The following is an 8,864-nucleotide window of genomic DNA, read 5'->3' on the forward strand; positions in this document are numbered from 1 at the left end:
AGTCACCTGGGAGATAGATCCACCCTGTGGGCAAGCCTGTGGGGGGTTATCTACATCAGGTTACTGAGTCGGGGAGACCCAACATTGTGTGTACCACTGTTCCCTGGGCTGAGACCCCAGAGTGTATAAAAAAGAAGGTAGCTGAGCACGTGCATGCATCACTTCCCACTGCAGATGCACTGTGAGCAGCTGCCTCGGCATTCCAGTTATGGTGGATCGTACCCTTCAACTAGGAGACAAAATAAACCCTTTCTTCTAATAGGTTTTGCATATGCGCGCGCGCGCGCGCGCGCGCGCGCGCGCACGCACGCACACACACACACACACACACACACACACACACACACACACACCAGTAAGTTTCTCTGCCGATGCAGTAAGCCAGGATCAAGACAAATTGAAAAAGCATAACAACAGGTATATTAAGCAGAGCCAAGTTCCCCTGTCCCAGAAATGGAGGCCAGAGAAGTCTCACCGTAGCCCCCACCCCTCAAGCAGGGAGATTTTATAGGTTATAGATGAGGGGTGATGACGTGTCCGCCACAAGCTGGGTTTGTGTCCATGTACGGTCAAAAGCTGAGTGCTGAGGTGGAGACTTGAGTGGCTGGCAACTTCAGGGGAGGAGGCTGCAGTAGCCACCAAGAATGTGGAACGGAGCCTTTTGGTGCCTTTCCCTTGTTCGGAGACTCTGAGTGGGCGGGGTTTGGAGAGAGAGAAGAATGAATGGGTCTTTCCAGACCACACAGAGGCTCCAACCGAATATCTTCCTTTTTTTTTTTTTTTTTATTTTATTTTAGGGTGTGTGTGTCTCACCAGGGTGCACACCTATGAAGGTCAGACAACCTGTGAGGGTCGGGGTCTCTGCTACCACATGGGATTCAGGGATGGAACTCAGGCCATCTTGTTCTGAATGCTGCTTCTATCCACTCTTCCCGAGAGTTCTCATTACCCGCTGTAGACTAACCCCTCCTAAATTATTCTGGGTTCCTCCAGCCCCTTTCTCTCTCACAAACTGCTAACAGTGGGGACTGCTCCTCCCTAAAGCCAGAGTTAGAAACAAGAAGCAGAGTTTGAAGGACGAGTCTCACACCTGAAGGTTAAGAACCTTTCTGGAGGCCTGCCCTGGTGGCCCACGCCTTTAGTCCCACCACTCCATAGGCAGAGGCAGGAGGATCTCTGTGAGTTTGAGGTCAGCCTGGTTCACATAGGGAATTCCAGAACAGCCAGGGCTACACAGATGGGGGGGGAAATGAAGAAGAAAAGAAACTCTCTGATGCCATAAACAGAGACAATTAAATCACCAACAGGATGAGGAGCTGATATCACATGACCCACATGATAGAGACTCTCTCTCTTCTTACTGTTTTCTCTGTATATTGCTATCTTTTGTTCACAGCAACGATGACACATTTAAAACTAGCTACTGCATGTGATTCCACTGTCCTATGAAACCCTGTACTCTGCCATCTAGTGGGCAGCTCTGACAACATCCCAAATGCACTTCCGGTTCAAATCCTATTGCCATCTCTCCATAGCACATTCACAGTCATCCCAATGACAGGATAGCAGATGCTAAACTGCCTCCATATTAGTTCTTGGTAAATAAGGGACGTCTGTGCTGTTGATGACCATCCATCCTGAATCCAGGAAACTGAGCACTGCATAAATAAGGGCACAGCCTGTGTGTCCACAACCGAACTCAACCTCCTCCTTGGTAGTTTTTACTTAGTCCGTTAACCTTAAAACTAAGTTGTCTAGTAAAGTGTATGATGCAAGGTAGATTTGGTGTGCTCTTCTTGGCTTTGTTCACATCTATCAAAAGTCTGTGAACATACGACTCCTGAGGAAATAACACTGGCCCAGTGCTTAGAGATTGTATTAGCTACTGTCCTGTCCCTGTGACAAAGCAAGTATGGCCAAGGCGACTTATAGAAGGCAGGGCTCATTCAGGCTCATGGTTCCAGAGGAGTCAGAGTCCACCATGGCAGCAAGTGGCAGGAACTGAATAGATCCAGATCAGCTGGGCGGTGGTGGTGCACACCATTAATCCCGGCACTCGGGAGGCAGAGGCAGGTGGATCTCTGAGTTCGAGGCCAGCCTGGTCTATAGAGCAAGTTCCAGAACAGCCAGGGATACACAGAGAAGCACTGTCTCAAAAAATTAAAAACAGAAAGAAAGAAAAAAAGAAAGGAAGGAAGGAAGGAAGGAAGGAAGGAAGGAAGGAAGGAAGGAAGGGACAGAAGCTTGCCAACAGATCCAGAGCAATTTAACTGCAGAAACCACTCCTAAGCCTCCTTTCTGCTCATTATAATGAAGCTATCTAGGTTTTTTTTTACATTGACCTCCAGCCGCTTCACCCTGACTTGAGAACAGGTTGGACTAGAACAGGTCCATCCTGCTCATGACAGGCAGTCAAGCCCTAACAACCAACCACATGGTTGATCACTGTGTTTTCATAGAAATGAGCTCCATCAACTGGGGGAAAGTGGAAACGCTCAGAACCCAGTTAGAGTTGCTTCTGTCAATTCTAACAAAATGTATGTTTACGCAAAATTGGGAGTCATAAAGAAAGGACTCTCACACACAAGAGCCTAACACTATCTTAAGAGTGGGACAGAACTTTAAGGCCCCTGGAACCTTAGACAGAATAATTCCAGAGTAAACACTACTACTACCAACAACAATAACTTGCTAAGAATGTCTGTCCAGCAACTCTCCATTCAACTGTGGACTGACTCTCCCTGACCTCTGACTCTTGTTTTGCTATTAGTCTGTGGGCGTAAGAATAATTGTTTCAAATTATCTCATATAATTCTTCCCATTTCCCCTAAAAACCAGGTCTTACTGTGGAATATATAATTCATACGTGTATCCACATTTCAATCCTGCTTGGTTACCAAAGCAAATCGCTATGCTTTGTAGAGCCTCTCAGATGTTTATTCATGCTCACATCTGCTCCTGTGCCATGTCTCTCTTAGAGGACATCAGCATTCCGTTTCACCACTGCAAGAGAAAGGGGAGAAGCTGCATCAGGGCATCACGGGTGGTAAGAGCTGGCATGTTGAATATCTGGAACATGGCAGGGGACAGGGATCACAAATTCCTGTATATTCGCCCTTCCTAGAACTATGGTGAGGGTGGGATGTGCTCCTGGAATTTTACCTTGAAATGTTCTACCACATGTCAACTTTTAAGGAAAATATTAAATACTCAGAAATCGCAGGGAATATTCAATTATCCTATTTTAAGGAAGTGTTCCAGGAGAAAGGCAGGGCACAGTGGCCAGTCTGGACTTGAGAGCAGAGGTTCTTACAGGACTTGGATGTGGTATAGTTCTGGTCCTAAGAGAGAATAGAATCTACCACCCACATTAAAGCCAAGTAAGCAAGTTTATTTACTATGCATAGGACTGACTCTCCAAATTGGAATTTGAGATCACAGGCCTCCTTTTATAAGGAAAAAGTGCAAATTGGGGATTTTGTAACAAAGATTTTGCAAGCGAATTTTCAGAAGCAGATAGCAGATTAGATTATTTGATGGATTATCTTGGCAGAATGTCTCAAGTTTCCCAGACAGAACGTTCACCTTATCTTATCAGGGTAGAGTATGTGTGAGTCAAACTTAAATTTTGTAGCAAATAGAAACAACTTATTTTGACCTTATAACAAAATGGCTTTTTACTATAATATGGAATCAGGCTGGCCCATTAATAGCTTTTAAAGACATTTATTATATGTATTACTAATTTGTGGTCCTGGGGCCAGAACTCAGAGCCTCATACTTGGTAGCTAGGGTTCTACTGTTGATTCATACTCCAAGCCCTTGACTGTGATATTACAGATTAGATGCTCTATTCCTGTGTTTGATGAATATAGATATTTTTATGACCCTAAATTATAGGATTTTGTAGACACACGGACACATAGGCAGATAATCCAGCAAATAATACATTTTTATGTCAATGTTTTGTTCTGTTTATATAACAGATCCACGGCCAGGCTGTGTGGCAATGCTTACTGGTTATCCAATAAAATTGCATAAGTAATCAATGGTCCATGAAACATTTAATCTCTTAACCTGTGTATCAGCTGGAAGAGGGGCAAAGGTCTTGGCAAGCTCTCAACTAGGTGACTTAAAGATCAAGGCTCTGGAAAGTGAATCACCAGAGGTCCCATTCAGGTAATGACAAGAATTTTCTATCCAGATGGCCAGTGGCTGTCTTGAAAACTTCCATTTTGATTAATTGTCCTTCACACAGGCAGCCTTCCTATTGTGTGTGATGTTTTTCTATTTTATTTTTAAGGTTTATGTATTTTATTTTGTGAGTGTTTTGCCTGAGTGTATGTGTGTGAACCACACGGACCCCTGGGCTTTGGGAGGTCAGAGGAGGCATCAGCTCCCCTAAAACTGGAGTTACAAATGGTTAGGAGCCATCATGTGGGTGCTGGGGGCCCCATCCTGGGTCCTCTGCAAGAGCAACAAGTGCTCCCAACCACTGAGCTATTTCTCCACCCCTGCATTGTGTTTGGCTCTCAAACGTCCTCCAAAGGCCACTTGTTAAAGACTCGATTTCCAGTCTGTGGCGCTAATGGGAAGTGGTACAACCTTAGGAGGTGGAGCCTGGTGGGTGGGAAAAGTGAGGCCACAGGGAGCATGCCCTTGAGGGGGATTTGCCCCTCCTCTCCCTCCTTGCTTCCCAGCTGCCATGCAGGGAGGGAGCAGCTCTGCTCTGCCACAGGTGTCCTGCACTGGTGTCCTGCACTGGTGTCCTGCACTGGTGCTCTGTCTTACCACAGACCCAAAGCCAAACTACCATGGAATGAGAGCTCTGAAGCCAGGAGCCAAAACCATCCTTTCTCCCTCGTATTAATAAGCTGAGTAGCTGTGGTTTGTCATAGGCACGGCAAGCTGATTCTTATACCTCCCTAAAGAGTAAGTGTGAGCGCTGGGATAGCTCAGTGGTGGAGCCTTGCCTAGCATGCTTAAGGCCATAGGCTCAGTCTCCAACACCTCAAAGAAAAAAACAGGAAGCCGGGTGGTGATGGCACAAGCCTTTAATCCCAGCACCCACTCGGGAGGCAGAGGCAGGCAGAACTCTGTGAGTTCAAGGCCAGCCTGGGCTACAAGGACAGCCAGAATTACACAGAGAAACCTTGTCTTGAAAAACCAAATTCAAAAAAAAAAAAAAAAAAAAAGAAAAGAAAAGAAAAGATAAAAACAACAACAAAAAAAAAAAAAAAAAAAGGAGGAAGAGGAGCTGAGGAATCTGCCTGACTCTATATTGAAGGCAGGAGCCATTATGCTGTATTAAAAATAAGTTTCTACTTACTCTAAGAGTTGAGTTGCCCTCTGTTTCCTGGAACTTGATTTTCCCTAACCCATGACCTTGATTTGATTTTGAGAATACCCTTAATCTCCCTAATCACATGGTGACCACATAATGGTTTGTTTGTTTTTAAAGATTTGTCTGTATTTCCTCATTGTCCCATTGTCTCTCTTCTGTAAAACTACTCATGATTTTACTCCTTAAAAGGGGCCCAAGAAATAGATTTGGGGCTGCTCTCTTAACTCAACTTAGGAGGCAGTCTGTGGCCAGCTCTTGGGTACACCCTAATAAAAAAAATCAAGCCTGCTTCAAATTTGGCTCAAATTGTGGCAGTGGTCTTATCCTCACTGTTGGGATTAACAGAACTTCACAAGAAAAGACCCAAATAATAAATGCACCACCACCAGTTTGCTCTGGAGAAATTGTATGTCCAGGGGCTTGGGCCTAGAAACCGTCGTCATTTTAAAAGCTGTATTTGAGGATACAGAGGAGGAAGGTTCTAAGGCAGGCAGGTTACACTAGTCCTTCAAGTTGGGCACAGGACTAACGGTCCTCTAGGGCTGTTATCACTCTTAGAGATGATTGTGTTTTACTGTTCTTGTAGCCTCTTTATTTTGACAATATTTTTCAGCCTCACAAATCTTGCATATTCGGCAGGGATCTCTCTGATTCCCATCAGACTTCCCACAGTGCTAGGATCTTACACACCACAGGACCATATCCGTATCTGGGATTCCCACTGACAGAGAACTGGCTGCTGAGTGTCTTTGAAACTGAGATTGCTCTCCTGAGGAAAACATTTTGTATGGATTCTGCCACTCCTCCAGCTGCATGACCGCACATGCGCAGTTCAGTAGCCAAGCAAGGGGCCTTACGTCTTACGTCATCGGTGCGTGATGCATGGCGTATCTCCTTAAGCCCACTTGTGCGTGTGCAGGGAAATCCTTAAAAAGCCGATCACAGACTCTCCTGCTATCTCCTCCCCCGCCACCATGTATCTTTCCAGCAGGCCTGATCACATCCTGTCCTTTTCTTCTCTTAGTAAAACTCCCTCTTTTTTGTTGGTTTGTTGTTGTTGTTGTTGTTTTTCAAGACAGGGTTTCTCTGTGTAGCTTTGCGCCTTTCCTGGAATTCGCTTTGTAGACCAGGCTGGCCTCGAACTCACAGAGATCCGCCTGCCTCTGCCTCCCGAGTGCCGGGATTAAAGGCGTGCGCGCCGCCGCTGCCGCCGCCACCACCGCCCAGCAATAAAACTCTTGATAGTGGGTTTTTACTGTGTTTTGTGACTTTTCCTCATAGGGTAAGAGTGACGCATAAAACCAATACATTTATTCAAGCGGCAATACATTGGCTACTAAAAAGGAGCCAGGTTGAGCTCTTTTGGGTCATTCATGCTACAGATTTATAAAACAGGACAGGGCCGGGGTCCCTTCTCTGGCCACTCCCTTTCACTCCCAATTGGCTTATCAGAAAATTTGAATATCATAGATGTCATCTCAGAGTCACAGAAAAGTGAATGGTCTTGGTTTAAAAGAGGCTGGCAGGGCTGATAGCGCCCTGCTGTGAGAGCAGGTGGACTGGAGTTCAGATCCCAGCACTCCTGGAGTCCCAGATTTCCAGGGACAAAAACAGGGGATCCCAGAGGATGCTGGCCAGACCTCAGGTTCAGTGAGGGACCTGCCTCAGTACATAAAGTGAAGAGCTCTCTAGGAAGACAGTGACACCAACCTCTTGCCTCTGCACACACAAGTGGACACATGCATGTACACTCACACACATGTCCAACCCCTCCACATAGACACACCAGGGGAGTATAACATTGCATGTTTATAATAGCTCACAAAATCACTCCGATAGCAGCCTTTTGTTTTTTGGGTTTTTTTGGTCACAGAACAACTCACAGCAATTGAAAGATAAAAATTAGCTTTACGCTCTGGAACCAGGCCACACTTCATTCTTTAATGTGTTCCCATCAGCTGGGGAGAAGCGGTGGTTTTTATAGATAGTCTAATAAAAGCAAATATACAGAGTGAAAACAGGATTTGTCATTTTAAAATTATTTTCTTAGTAAAGTAGAGTCAGGGAGGCCGAAGAAAAGGACTGGAATGCTTAACTTCAGGTTGCTTAATATAAAGACAACGGGATTAACCATGTAAGGAAAAAGCACATGGAATTTCTTTCGAACGCCACCTGCGTCCCGTTTATGGACTCTCGGTTTGACGGCTGGAATCTCAGAGCAGATAACTCGTTTCTACACTTAGCTTGGTCTGTCAGCTCTCCCAGCGCAGTGACCTGTCAGAGACACTGGCTCCCATCGCATCATTCCCATCTGACCCTGTATTGCTGTCACTCAGGCAGACACTCTTCATTTCCCACATGGACAGAACGCTACCTCAGTTGGCAGCCAGGGGCTTACCTTTGCACCCTTCCTTCAGGATATTTCCCATCTGCCTTATTAAGTGTCGAGTGGGATACCGACGAGTGTCCTGAACCCGAGCCAGACAACTCCATAGCTCACTCAGGAATCTGAATCTTAAGCTGCGCCATTTTGTCACGTCATTGGACAACATTGGACTTTGGATGAAGCCAAGCTCCCGTCAGAGAATTTCCTGTGGCCCCCTTGACTCCTGCTTAGTCCCTAGGTCTCCCAAGCCACTCTTAATAGTGCCCCTTAGTAAAGGTGGGTCCAGGCAAGCGCCTCGGTGGCTTCTCTGTCCTGTACCAGAGCCATTTGTGTGTCACTGTATCTGGGCATGGGGGTAAGGAGAGGAGACACGGCTGTTGGGCTAGTCATGGATGTCAACCTGACCACACCTGGAATCAACTAACCCCCAAGCAGCTGGGCACACCTGTGAGGGATTTTTTTCTTGACTGGATCTTTTGAGGTGGGAGGAGACCATCCTAAATTCGGATCTTTTGAGGTCAGAAGACGCACCCTAAATCTGGGCCACACCCTCTGGTGGCAGCCCACACAAAAGGACCTGGGAGAAGGGAGCTTTTGCTTTTTGCCTGCTTGCCCTCACTCTTACCGGCAAGTTCACCTATCCTGACCCTGAGGCATTCCTTCCCTGGAGTTAGAACCCGCTTCTTCAGGATTCCAGTGTGGACTGAAAGGGCAGCTCAGTCTAGCTCTCTAGAGCTTCCCTGGGACTCCAGCACCAGACTGGACAGCCTAGACATCCAGACTTGTGGACTGAGCAACTACCAGATCCTTGACCTTTCCGTGCGAGACAGCCATTGCTGGACTACAGTCATAGTTTGTTACAAAGTTCGGTTGGGTTTTGTTTTGTATTTTTATTTGTTTGTTTGATTTTTCAAGACAGGGTTTCTCTGTGTAGTTTTGGAGCCTTTCCTGGACCTGGAACTCATTCTGTAGACCAGGCTGGGCTCGAACTCACAGAGATCCACCTGGCTCTGCCTTCCCGAGTGCCAGGATTACAGGCGTGCGCCGCCACCGCCCGGCTTGTTTTGTATTTTTAGAAAGCTGCTGAATTTAAGGAAGAATCGGACTTTGCCTTGAGTCTTTCACTTGGTGTTA

The sequence above is a fragment of the Peromyscus maniculatus genome, chromosome 14 (genome assembly GCF_049852395.1).
Source record: "Peromyscus maniculatus bairdii isolate BWxNUB_F1_BW_parent chromosome 14, HU_Pman_BW_mat_3.1, whole genome shotgun sequence".
In the NCBI taxonomy this organism is placed as follows: Eukaryota; Metazoa; Chordata; class Mammalia; order Rodentia; family Cricetidae; genus Peromyscus; species Peromyscus maniculatus.